The sequence below is a fragment of the Ursus arctos genome, unplaced genomic scaffold (assembly GCF_023065955.2).
Source record: "Ursus arctos isolate Adak ecotype North America unplaced genomic scaffold, UrsArc2.0 scaffold_24, whole genome shotgun sequence".
Lineage (NCBI taxonomy): Eukaryota > Metazoa > Chordata > Mammalia > Carnivora > Ursidae > Ursus > Ursus arctos.
Genome location: NW_026622919.1, coordinates 25,913,589 through 25,926,173, shown reverse-complemented (window position 1 = coordinate 25,926,173; position 12,585 = coordinate 25,913,589). Strand labels below are relative to the sequence as shown.

At 44.1% G+C, this 12,585-nt stretch overlaps 1 protein-coding gene across 5 annotated transcripts in view; it reads left to right on the top strand.

Annotated features, from left to right (window-relative positions):
* CA10 (carbonic anhydrase 10) overlaps positions 1 to 12,585 on the top strand; it is a 480,117-nt gene that overhangs the window by 303,883 nt on the left and 163,649 nt on the right. The gene's annotated exons all lie outside the window — the stretch shown is intronic.

Sequence of the window (12,585 nt, the reverse complement as noted above, 5' to 3'; positions counted from 1 at the left end):
GCCTACAACCTTCATTCCTGTAAAATCACTTCGACCCTCTAGCAGGACGCTGAGTGCCAGGAGAATCAGGAAGATCCAAGAAAAGCCGGAGATCAGTTCTTGAAAGGGGTCTCAGGTGATCAGGACCCCATTGCCCTCCGTGGTCCTAGAATAACATCAGGACTCTCAAGCGGGGTTCGTACAGTCTCCCGCAGGCTTCCCGATGGCTCTGTGCACAGCGCCCATACTGTGTTCTGAATCCACAGTTTTGCTCATTAAAAAGAATCATGGGCTTCCAGGTCCAAAAGAACAGGTACTGATGTGAAGGGGAAAGAAAACAGTAGCCACTGAGGCCCTAGTCTGGGTGAGGCACCGGACGGGGCATCTAGACATACATTGTCATGGTAAATTCTCAAAATAGCCCTTGGAGTAGGCATGACCACCCGCCCACCCCTGTTTACAGGGACAACATTAAATTTTGCGTATTAGAGTGAGGAAACTGGCTCAGAAGATTACATAAATCACCCAAGTGAATGTCCGTAGAAAGGGCCGAGGGTTTGAGGCCAGTACTCCAGCTACTCTCCACTCTCCCAAGCTCGCTCTCAAGAAGAGCTAACTGCGTCATTCCCATAAATAAAGAGCAGTTACTCTAAAGCAGAGATCAGAAAATAAATATTTTCAGCTTTGCCAGACACATAGGGCCCATCCAATATTCTGTTCTATTTTTCTTTGTCTTTGTTTTACAAAAATACAACAAAAATTCAAAACAAAAATAATAATACAAAACAAAAATACAACAACCATTCTTTGCTTGCAAGGCCACGCAGACATGGGCTGGGGGCTGGACCTGACTTAGAGGCCACAGTTTGTTAACGCAGGTGAGAACCAGACATCTTAATGAAATCAGGAAATAAAACTGCTTGCCTACGAAGTAATAAAACAACCAGCTAACATTTAGGGAGTCCTTGCTGTGTGCCATGCAGTGTTGGACACACTTCATATACGTTCAGTCTCCATAAGAACTTTGCACTATTTATTATGATTCCCACACTGCAAATGAAAAAAAGCAGGCAAAAAAGATCAAGCCCCTTGGTGTCATGCAACTGGTTGGTTTGCAGAACCCAAGTTTTAAATCATGACCAACAATACAGCTTTGAAAGATTTATTTTGTCTCAACAAAAGGTATTTAACAATGGAATGGCCCTTTTGAAAAGTTTGTGCATGAAAGATACTTTTGCTTTGAATGTCTGCTTTTCTCCAAACTCTGATTCCTCTTGGAGAATCTTAGGTTAGTTTTGTTACGTATTTGTTTCAATGGTGGGATTAACTTGCAGGTACTCTAAATATATGGGGAAGGTCCCAAGATGTCTTATTGGACCATCCAAAGTCCTAGTAACTCATTCATTCAATAAAATATTTTTTAAGTAGGCACCCAGTGCCACCCCGTAGGTAGGGTACTTAGAACAGGGACATAGATATATCAAGTTTCCTGACCTTATGGAAATTGTAATGAAATGAGGGAGATAAACACGTGCACAGAGATATGAAATGCAACTTGATAAGCACCTTAGTAAAGCCCAAAAGAGGGAGAAGAATGGGAAGGGAGCAGCCAGCAGCTGGGACCCGGGGAAGACTTCGAAGAGAAGCCTAGAGGAAGAGGGGCGTTCTGAGTTTAGAGGCCAAGACTATGCGCCACCTGCAGCCACAGGCCACATTCCTAGCCCCAGCCTCTCACTCCGAGGTCACAAGGAGGCTGTGGTGGCTTGTACAGTACCAGCCACAGTAACAGATGAAGCTCACAGGTGAAGTGCACAGCAGAAATGTATTCGTTGCTCACTCAGAGTCCCAACAGCAATGATGGGAAGATGGATAGAGGGGGGGCTCCTGTGTCCAGAGATGAGGCCTTGTGATGTCCGCCGTCCTTAACTCATGGCTCCAGCTTTGCCCCAGGTGTTGCTGTCCCACCAGCAAATGGGAGGAGAAAGCATGAAGGGGAGAGTCATACAGGGCAAGCTTGACAGTGGCACATGTCATTCCTGACTGCAGTCTGTTAGCCAGAACTCACATGGCCGCAGCTCACTGGGAGGAAGGCTGAGAAGGGCAGTGAGCTGTGTGCATGGAAGGAAATAGAACCCAGCCTGGCAAACAGTTGGCCAGCCTCTGCACAGAACCCTGGAACCACCGAGTTTCTGCGGAGCCCCGAGGATGTTATCTCTATGTCTAGACATGGAATTAATACTGATTACCTGCCAGCAGGAGATCTGTAATCAATTTACAGCTAAACTGATGCAATAATAACAGAAAAGCACAGGTGCTGTCTATGTTGTTGGCTTTACCAAAATATATCCCTTAGCAGTCTGTTCTGGTGAGATTTTTCTACCAAAATTGGTTCCCCAAACAAGAAAATCTGGAAGATGTGCCTAGTGTTGTATTCTGTCAATCCTAAGACCAACATCTTTTTCTTTTTCACATTGTAATCTCTGAAATAGTAATAACGTTTTAGAGTCAGTGGCTTCTTACAATTACACTGTGTGTGTGTGTGTGTGTGTGTGTGTGTGTGTGTGTGTGTGTTCTCTCCCACTGGTATATAATATGCATAATAGCAAATTAAATGCTCTAAAAGTCTCACAGACAAAAAAGGAGGGGTGATGTTTATGGGGTCTGCTCAACCTGTGTCTCCCAAGGCTGTCGGAACATGGGTATCTACTATTTGCATTGACGTGGATGGAACTGGAGGGTAACATGCTAAGTGAAATAAGTCAATGAGAGAAAGACAGTCCCATGGTTTCACTCATATGTGGAACATAAGGAATAGTGCAGAGGCCAATAGGGGAAGGGAGGGAAAACTGAAGGGGAAGAAATAAGAGAGGAAGATAAGCCATATGAGACTTGACTCGGGGAAACAAACGGAGGGTTGCGGAAAGGGAGGTGGGTGGCGGGATGGGGTAACACGGTGATGGGCCTTAAGGAGGGCATGTGATGAGCACTGGGTGTTACATGCAACTAATGAATCATTGAACATTATATCAGAAACTAATAATGTACTATACGTTGGCTAATTGAATTTAAATTAAAAATAAAAAGAACATGAAATTTTTAAAAATGTCACTTACTAATATCCATTAGATTGAATATTCCATGCTACTCGCTTTGCCAAAAATTGGTTTAAACCAAAAATGAGATCTTTGAGTTTAGAGCAATGTGGCTTAGCTCTCTGCTGGATTGGAGAGCCTCATGAAGAAAGTGTAGGACCTTGAGTGGGTGAATCAGTGAGGGTCTCCATAGGAAACAATAACACAAATCAGGGTAAGTGGAGGAGGGTTTGCCAGAGGGACTCTATATATAGGTTTGGGGGGAGGGTAAGAAACCATGGGAGAGTGCAGGGCCCAGCACCGGCTGTCACTGCCCTAAGACCTAAAGAGATGAATGAAGGAGATGGCCAGGTAGACAGGGCTGCCTTAAGAGGATAGTCAGGCGAATGGAATAAATGCCCTGGCCTTTTGCACCTTCCTTGCTCCAGTCTCTGCCAGGGTCCATTATTGGCCAAACCCAAATGGAAGCCAGAGAGCAAGGGAGCCAGTGATAAGAATAGGGCCAGCCTTCTAGAGCAGAGACAGGTGGAAAGGGTGGAGGCAGGACCTAGCAGTAAAACACAGTGTCCCGCACATGCATGGTTTTGAGACGTGTGTGGAACATGGATTGAGAACGATTCAATCCACCCAGGGAAAATAAGATCATCACCTAGATGCCTCATTGCTTTAGAGTGTATGGGGTCCTTTCGTAGCTTCTTTTTTTTTTTTTTTTTTTTTTTTACTTTTCAAGAATATATATTTTGGGGGCGCCTGGGTAGCGCAGTCGTTAAAGCGTCTGCCTTCGGCTCAGGGCGTGATCCCGGCGTTCTGGGATCGAGTCCCACATCGGGCTCCTCCGCTGGGAGCCTGCTTCTTCCTCTCTCACTCGCCTGCTGTGTTCCCTCTCTCGCTGGCTGTCTCTCTGTCACATAAATAAATAAAATCTTAAAAAAAAAAAAAAGAATATATATTTTGCATTTTCACAGCAGTTATTGAATGCACTTTTTAAACTTAAATTCAATTAGCCAACATATAGTACATCATTAGTTTCAGATGGAGTGTTCAATAATTCATCAGTTGTATGTAACACCAGGGCTCATCACATCACACGCCCTCTGAATACACTTTATTTTTTTTATTATGTTACGTTAGTCACCATACAGTACTTCATTAATTTTTGAAATAAATAAAATCTTTTTTTTATGTCCTATTTGGAAGATTTTTAATAATGATCATAGAGAAACCTCTGGGGTTTACCAGAAACAGATAATAAAGCCCAGGTTAATTTGAAATGAACAGAACATGATTTATATAGTGATAGGTACTCTTCAGTATGATATGGATTAAAATGTTTCCAGGTTAATACACAGAGCCCACATTATTTTATTTCAAAATAGATTACATTCTCAGGTAAAGTGAGGTTCAAAGAAATGTTTATGGGTGATATTATGAAAATATTTGTCTACAGGAAAATATGCTGTAGGTGATTTATGAAGGGAAATTATATATATATATATATATATATATATTTTTTTTTTTTAAGATTTTATTTATTTATTTGACAGAGACAGCCAGCGAGAGAGGGAACACAAGCAGGGGGAGTGGGAGAGGAAGAAGCAGGCTCCCAGCGGAAGAGCCTGATGTGGGACTCGATCCCACAACGCTGGTATCACGCCCTGAGCCAAAGGCAGACACTCAAGGACTGAGCCACCCAGGTGCCCCAGGAAATTATATTTTTTATTCACCAATGTTAAGTACTCCTAAGCCTACAGAGATATCCCTGTTCCCAAATGAGCACTTACTTCTAAATCCTAGCTCTAGTGTCACTCTGTGAATCTCTTTGTTATCCTCCATACCTAGAACTGGCCTCTCCTTCTTTTGTGGTCTACTTCCCAATGGCAATTACACTGGGATTCCTGTAGCCCAGGGATTTGCATGCATGTCTTATACATCTGCCCCTTTTTGAAGGGCTGTACTCCTTGAAGCAGGAAGTGGTGGAACATTCTATTGTTCGAATTTTGAATGTTAATTAATAATTTTACATGGATAAATGGCTTAAACATTTAGACCCAAAGGAAAGTTCTTTACTGTATTTTTGTTATATATTTAAAAAAAAATTTTTTTTATTATATTCTTGCATTTGCTGTCACAACAACCCCATGAGGAACACAGAGCAGGAGTAATTATCCATATTTTATGCATGGCGATACTGTCTTCCCCACATCCAAGCTTCAAAGGCCTGTTTGGGACTTGAAGGTGGAATATTCTGGAAAAAACCTTGTGCTAATTCCAGCATGTCAGTGACATACTTTGCTGACAGTGTCCTGGAAGGGTCATCTCCATGAAAGGGTGTTATGATTAGTCACTGACTGCTATACTTTTCAGTAGTTGGTACCCTTTACTTCTTTTATCATTGCATAGCACCTCATGGGTTCCATCCACTATGTGGAGAAGTCATGGAAAATCCATAGAAATCTCAGGACTTGAGGAGCTGAGGTCATTTCTCCTGGGTAGATCCCGTCCTTCTGTCCCTTATTCATTGCTGTTTTGCACAATGTAGAGATGAAATCCACGCAATCAATTAAGAGAGTCATACATGTGTTGAATAAAAGAATAGTAAAGAACTTTGAGAGATGAAGAAATAAAAATGCTATGGGGCATTCTGGAAGGAAAGACTACTTCTAGCTTGTCAGAGAGGCAACATGAAAAGGTAGTTTTTCACCCAAGCCCTGGAAAAGGGCAAGGATTAGGGCCAGCCAAAGTGGGAGAGAAGTAATGCCATGGGCAGGGCATTACTTCTATATGTAATGCCTATGGAATTAATAACAAAAATATAGGCAAGACACATGAAGTCCAATCCATCTGCATGTTACGTAAGAGGCTTGGTGTCCTAAAAGCTAGGATTCTGGAGCCAGACTGCTTGCGCTCAGTTCTGGCTCTGACAGTCACTGGCTCTATGGCCTCCTTGGGCAGATTACTTAGTCACTCTGCGCCTCAGTTTCCTCATCTGTAATAGATAAACAGACAAAACAGGTAGTATTAGCACTTACCTCCTAGGATGGTTAGGAGGGTTACATGAATGAATACATGTAAAGTGCCTGACACAGAGTACATTCTGGGCTAGCAGTTACAGTGGACCCTCAACACAGATCTGAGCTGCGTGGGTCCATTTATATGGATTTTTTTCAACAAATACAGTAATACTGTAGATGTTTTTCTTTTCCTTATGATTTTCCTGATAGCATTTCCTTTTCTCTAGCTTCATTTATTCTACGAACATGATACATAACACATAAAACATACAAAATACACGTTGAGTGTTGATGTTATCGACAATGCTTCCAGTCAGTGGTAGTCTGGAATAGTTAGGTTTTGGGAGAGTCAAAAGTTGTATGTGGATTTTCGACTGTGCCCCTAACCCCCCGCCATATTCAAGCGTCAGTTGTAGATTGATATCATGGGGGGAAAAAAGGTGTCACAACCTCACAAAACCTCACCTTTTGACTCAGTCTTTGATAATATATCATTTCTGTACATATTCTCTAATCCTCTTCTTTTCTTCCACATGTGGACACACAGCCAACAGGCGATTGCAGCAAGCGTCTGATTAAAGCTCGGGAAGCATTGCTCTTGGCATGCCTAATGATTTCCATTTTTATTCCAATTAGATTAGATTATAAGATTTATGCTTTCTCTCGCTAGATTCAGCTCTTTCATTTTTCAGTTTTCCAGTCGTTTGCAACACAATAAGGGAAATGCAACAAAACAGTCCAGGAATTGGAGCACAGGGCAGTAGAGACTGTGAATTCTGACAAATGGAGCTAGGAGTGAGGGATCGATGCCAACGCCGTCCTGGGAGATGGCCACTGGTTAACACGGTGAGCAAGGCAGAACGTGTGCCGTCCACGCCCCCGCGCCGATGTCACACCGTGGTGTGTGACCATCCACCGTGGCTTAGCGAGATCTGTAGAACACACGAAAGTGCAAATGGTTCAAGAGACAGTTATCCCAAAGTCCAGGAATGTGTGAGCAGAGGCCTGGCGGGGAGAAATGCTTGAGGAATGAGAGGCTCAACGCATAACTGACTTGAGCCCCGGGCAGGGGTCAGGGTAATACCAACATTTTAAATAAGGATGTATCACTGCTGGCCGAACCACACTGGAGCCCGAGGCAAAAGAAAAGAATCAGTACTACCGATCCTTTCTTTCTCTAGAATTTTGAAGTTTTGTGCATCATGGTTTTAGGGCATTAAAATTTTTGATTTTTTTAAATAGTGTATGAAAATAATATTTATTTTGATTACTCAATTTTTTGGTACCCCCTTAAATTCTGCACTGAGATGAGTGCCTCACTTGCCTACCCTAATCCTGGCCCCCTTAGAGTGTAGGGGGCATGAAGGAATATATTAAAAGAGATGTCTTTGAGATTAGCTGGCCTGGGATCGAATGCTGGCCCCCCTCTATCCTCATCTTCATTGGAGTCTGTTATCTTGGGCCATTTATTCCTCTTTTAAATGCTTGGTTTTTTCCTCAGTAAAAGGATAATAAAACCTAACTCATGAGTGAATCATTCACCCACCAACAAATATTTGTTGAGCACCTATTATGTGCTTAAGGCATAGGGGATATAGCAGTTATCCAAACAAAACAAACAGTCTCTGTTCTCATGACATTTTCACTTTCATTTAGGAGAGTAATGTTCAGAAAAAGTAAACACATTATCTCATGTAGTAGAGTTATGGAAAGCGCTTAGAAGAACAGTCAAACAAGGTGGGCTGACTGAGCGTGATGGCTGCAGGGGGTGGGGAAGAAGAGGTGGCCCTAGCTTAGGGAAGGGTTACGGAGAAGAATAAAGGAGGTCATGATCTCCAGTGTGCAGGACAATGCCGGGCACATCGTAATGCCTTAATAAGTGGTTGTTGCTGACCTTGCTTGCATAGGGAGAGATAAGTTTGGAAAGGGAGGTTGGATCAATGGACATGGATATACTACCATTTTTAAAGCTGAAATACCAGGGTTCTGGATAATTCTACCACTAGGAGCACAGAAGGAGCATTGTAGTGTGAAGCTGTCTTCATCAGTTAGTTCAACTCCAGGAGCATGGAGGCCTCTGGCCCTGAGGCCCAGAAAATGCAATTATCTGAAAAAAGATCACCCCATTCTCCCTCCATCGTGAGCACACTTGGGCTTCGTCCTATTCTTTACAGAGAGAATAGCGGAGAAAGACCATATGTGCTGAGGAAGTAAAAAGGATGAGCGGGACTGGAAAACAGCCCCACAGTAACTGATATTCCAGAGTGAATGTGGTTAATTTTCCCAGCAGCGTCCAACCAGGGGCAGAAAACAACACAGAAGCATTGCCCTTGGCTGGAGCTGGAGGAGCCATCCTGTGCTCGGGACTACATCCTTCTATGGCTTCCTGTGGGTCGGCTGATCTGGCCTGGCCTGGCCCACATGGCCCTCTGCCAGCACTCTGGATGTGACTGTCCTGGCATTTCACCAGCTCATTTCATGGTGTTTGGGATCCTGCAAAGCAGCTTGTAAAGAAAGAAATGAAAGTTTTCTTCATCTGGATATTTTATGCCTGTTAAAGGCTAAGGAAAGCAAAAACAAAAAAGGAAAACAAAAGTAAAGAAAACAAAAGTAAAAATTGCCCAGGTTGGAAAGAGCAGAGCTTGGAAAAAGGCTTTAAAAATATCGCAGTTCATTAAACCTGCAGTGAATCATTCGGGAGAAAAGAAGGTGATGGGAAAAAAGGCTGAATCTCCTCCTAAGATCCTTGTAGAAGGATTCTGGATGTCATTCCATCTAGAACCACTTAAAGTTCCCCAAATGCATTATGGTCTTTGAGTCTTTGCCTACAGTATTTGGACCTTCCATGAAATACACAACACCCCCCTTTTCTGTCTAGCTAATACCTTTCAATTCTTCAAATCTCAAAGGGAGTGGCACCTTCTTCTCTGCCCCACCATGTCCTGTGAGTTGTCCTTTCCTGTGTTTCTGGTGCACCAGCTTTTATATTCTGTTTATATTTACTGAACACTTAACCGTCTGCCAGGCTTTGTTCTATATACTAGGAAGACATCAGCGGACAAAGCAAGCCATCATGGAGCTTCCAGTCTGTGGGATGGAGGACAATTTACAATTAACTATGTGCAGCACCATGAAGCCCTTTGAAGATAGATTAAGCCAGAGGGTAGTGATAACAGGAGAGTGTAGGAGCCATTGTAAATAGGATGGTCAAAAGTGGAGGTCTGGGGGCACCTGGGTGGCTCAGTCGGTTAAGTGTCTGCGTTCAGCTCAGGTCATGATCCCTGGGTCCTGGAATCGAGCTTCACGTTGGGCTCCCTGCTCAGTGGGGAACCTGCTTCTCATTCTCCCCGCCCCCCCCCCCCGTTCATTCTCTCTCACTCTCTCCCTCAAATAAATAAAATCTTAAAGAAAAAAAAAAAGAATGGAAGTTTTGGATGAGAAGTGGTCATATTTGTGATGTATTTTGAGGGTAGAGCTGACATGATTTGCTGGGAGATGGGCCAGGGAATGTAAGAAAAATGGAAAAGTCAAGGCTGATCCCAAGGTTTAGTAGATATTCACGATACACTGGTTCTCCCTCCTTCCACCTGTTTCATTGAACTTGACCAACAGTAGGGTGCTTGGGGCTTCACCTGTCTCTATTTCATTCAGACTGTAGGCACCATGGACTCTGTCTGGTGTGGCTTTGCGTATCTGGCATCTAGAATATCCGGCATTTAGCCTCCAGTGCTTACCGTGCAGTGAGGGCACAATAAATACTTGAAGGGAGGACTGCAGACAGAATTAAGCATCTGTAGCCTCTCTCCTTGGTGGTCTGACCTGGGAAAGACATCCCCAAGATTTCTGCTTTGCTCACCTGCAGAAGGAGCCACAACTCAATGACTCCACCACCAGCTTGCGGTCGGTAAGAAAAATAACTGATGTACAGATTGATGCCATGTATATTATCTAATTGAATCCCCATGCCAGCTCTACGAGGTGGTCTGGGTGATCAAGAAAAATTGAGAATATTGAGACTCAAGAATCTTGAGCCAGCTGCCAACGGATCACCATGAATAGGTTTCAGAATGGGATCCAAACTTAGGTCCTCGGACTCTAAACTCCATGATTTTCTCTCCTATTATGGTGACTCGGTGTTCAGTAGTCTTCAGTAGTAGTCTTCAAACACGACTCAGACTAAAGGAAATGAGTTTAAATTGCTGTGTGAGAGATTTCATCTAGATAAGAGAAAGAATTGGCCCAATAAATAGGACTATCTGATAGTCAGGAAAAATGTAATAGCTTCAAACTATGAGCTCGAAAGAGTGCAAGGAACTTGTGGGGAAAGGTCCCCAGCTATAGAAAGCAAAATCATTACCTTCAAGAAGTTTTTAACCCATGGAGTCATGCAACAGATATTTACTAAATGCCTACTTGTGCCAGTCGGGGAGGCCCATTATCCATGCACAAGACAAGAACACATTGAAGTGGGAAATGGTGTGGATGCAGACTGAGAACATTCTAAGTGCTCACAGTTGAAGGCAGTCTTACATGCGGGGTTCAGGTCCTGGAGTCAGACGTTTGGGGTTCACATTCTGGGTCTGCCACTTACCAGCTGTGGGACTTGGGAAAAGTCACTTAACCTCTCTGAATCTCATTTATAAAACAGGAATGATGGTAATGACCATGTCATATGATCCTTATAATGATTAAATGAGAAAATGCATAGGAGAACCCAGCATAGAGTAAGTCATCAAAGACAGAAAGAGAGAACGAGAGAGAGAGAGAGAGAGAGAGAGAGCACACGCCTCAGGTAGGGAGTCGGATTTGAGCAGAGCTGGGGGGTTGGATCCAGATGCAAAACGAGGAACGGGCCGGGAACTCTGCTGGACAGCGCTCTCAGATCTCTCAATCCAAGAGAAGAAGTTACAAAAAGGCGCCAGGAGCCTCTCTGGTCTCCAGGCTCTGGCTCAGTCGAGGAGGAAGGCCTCACCTGAACTACTTCCTCCGAGAGGTAAATACAAACATGGTACTTTGAGGCCTTGGGAAACTGCCAGAAAGTTACTTTATTTTTAGGTTGCAAATCTGCTAAGTGACTTCAGATTGTGACTACCTTTCGATCCCATTAGCTCATCAACAGTTTCTTAATGAGGCTAATTAGCCCCAAACAGCTCCCGCCCCTGCAGGGCTCCACTGAGAGCTTGGTTGTTTGTAAACCAGGGAACCTGTGACCTCCATCAGTGGCTGAAAGGCCTGGTTCCTGGGCATCAACGTCATCAAAGCTTAACCCTGAAAGACTTCTCACAGTGAGTGCGGGTTTGTGGGTTTGCAGTGCCCTGGATCCCCAGAGCCACCAAGTGCTAAACCGCAGTTCTGCGGCCAGGACGCAGGCTGCCCCCGTGGGGGCCCCACGTGCAGATGAAATCAGATGCCGAAGGCCAACTGTCTGCTGCTAAGAAAGCCTCCTGCAGAAGAGGTAACTCAGAAGATTTAAGTTGTCGATGGGTGATTTCCTCACTACTCCTACTCACTGACACCAGAACAGGAAATAAATATGTATTTAAACTTGCATTTAGTGAGTTTCGAGGAAGAGACCTCAACGCACAGGGATTTTTCTAGCACGCAGTTTTTCTCAATCATAAAACCGGGCAAATAGCCATGGCTACTAATGCCTTATTTCTGGGCATCTTTTTTATGGACCTCGGGGTGATGCATGACAGCCTCCTTCCTGCCCTGTGAGTGGACTGTGCTAGTTAGTACTTGATGTAGGACCCTTACCGTAGCTGCTAGAACAGTGTAGCATGGCTGGCATCTGTGCAGTCCTGCCGTACGCCAGGGACTTCATGAGGCGTGCTTTAACCTCGTCATCTTCTCCAGCCTCTCAGCATCTACAAGGTAGGAACTAGCCGGATCCCGATTTGACAGGCAGGGAGACAAAGACTCTGCAGGAAGGGTAAGAAGTGAGCCCACGGTCTCGTACCAGCGGCAGAGGCACCCTTCCCACCCGGGTCTTTAAGCCAGAGCTGGTGGTTTTAACAGGGCGTGCACACCTACCTCCAAAGGAGAGCGACACGTCGGTTGTGACTTCCGCGCTTGAAGAACCGCCGTCCTGGAATCAAGCACCCAAGCAGGCCCGTCCTTCAAGAGGCGGTAAAGTAGTGGGAACAGAACCGAGACATCAAGGGCCGGACTTCCAGCCTCAGCTCACACTTCCTGGGGGGAAGCAAACTGCTTGCCCCCTGGGACCCCTGTTTCCCCAACTGCTAAACTACAAGCTGGCTTAGGATAAATCTGTCAGACTTCCTTCTCACACAGGCATTGTCTCATCCGACAACGTGCCAAAATAACGGAATCAAATAAGATATATTTAAATAAAAGGAAAAGAGTCAGATGCTAATTTTGGCAGCTGTCAGTGTTATGAGTCTTTCAAAGAAAAATACTTTTTTTCAATGCTGAGACTAAAGAAAAATCTACTCGACTAATTTTTTTTTCCTTTTTTATCTTTGAATGAGTGCTAAATTACC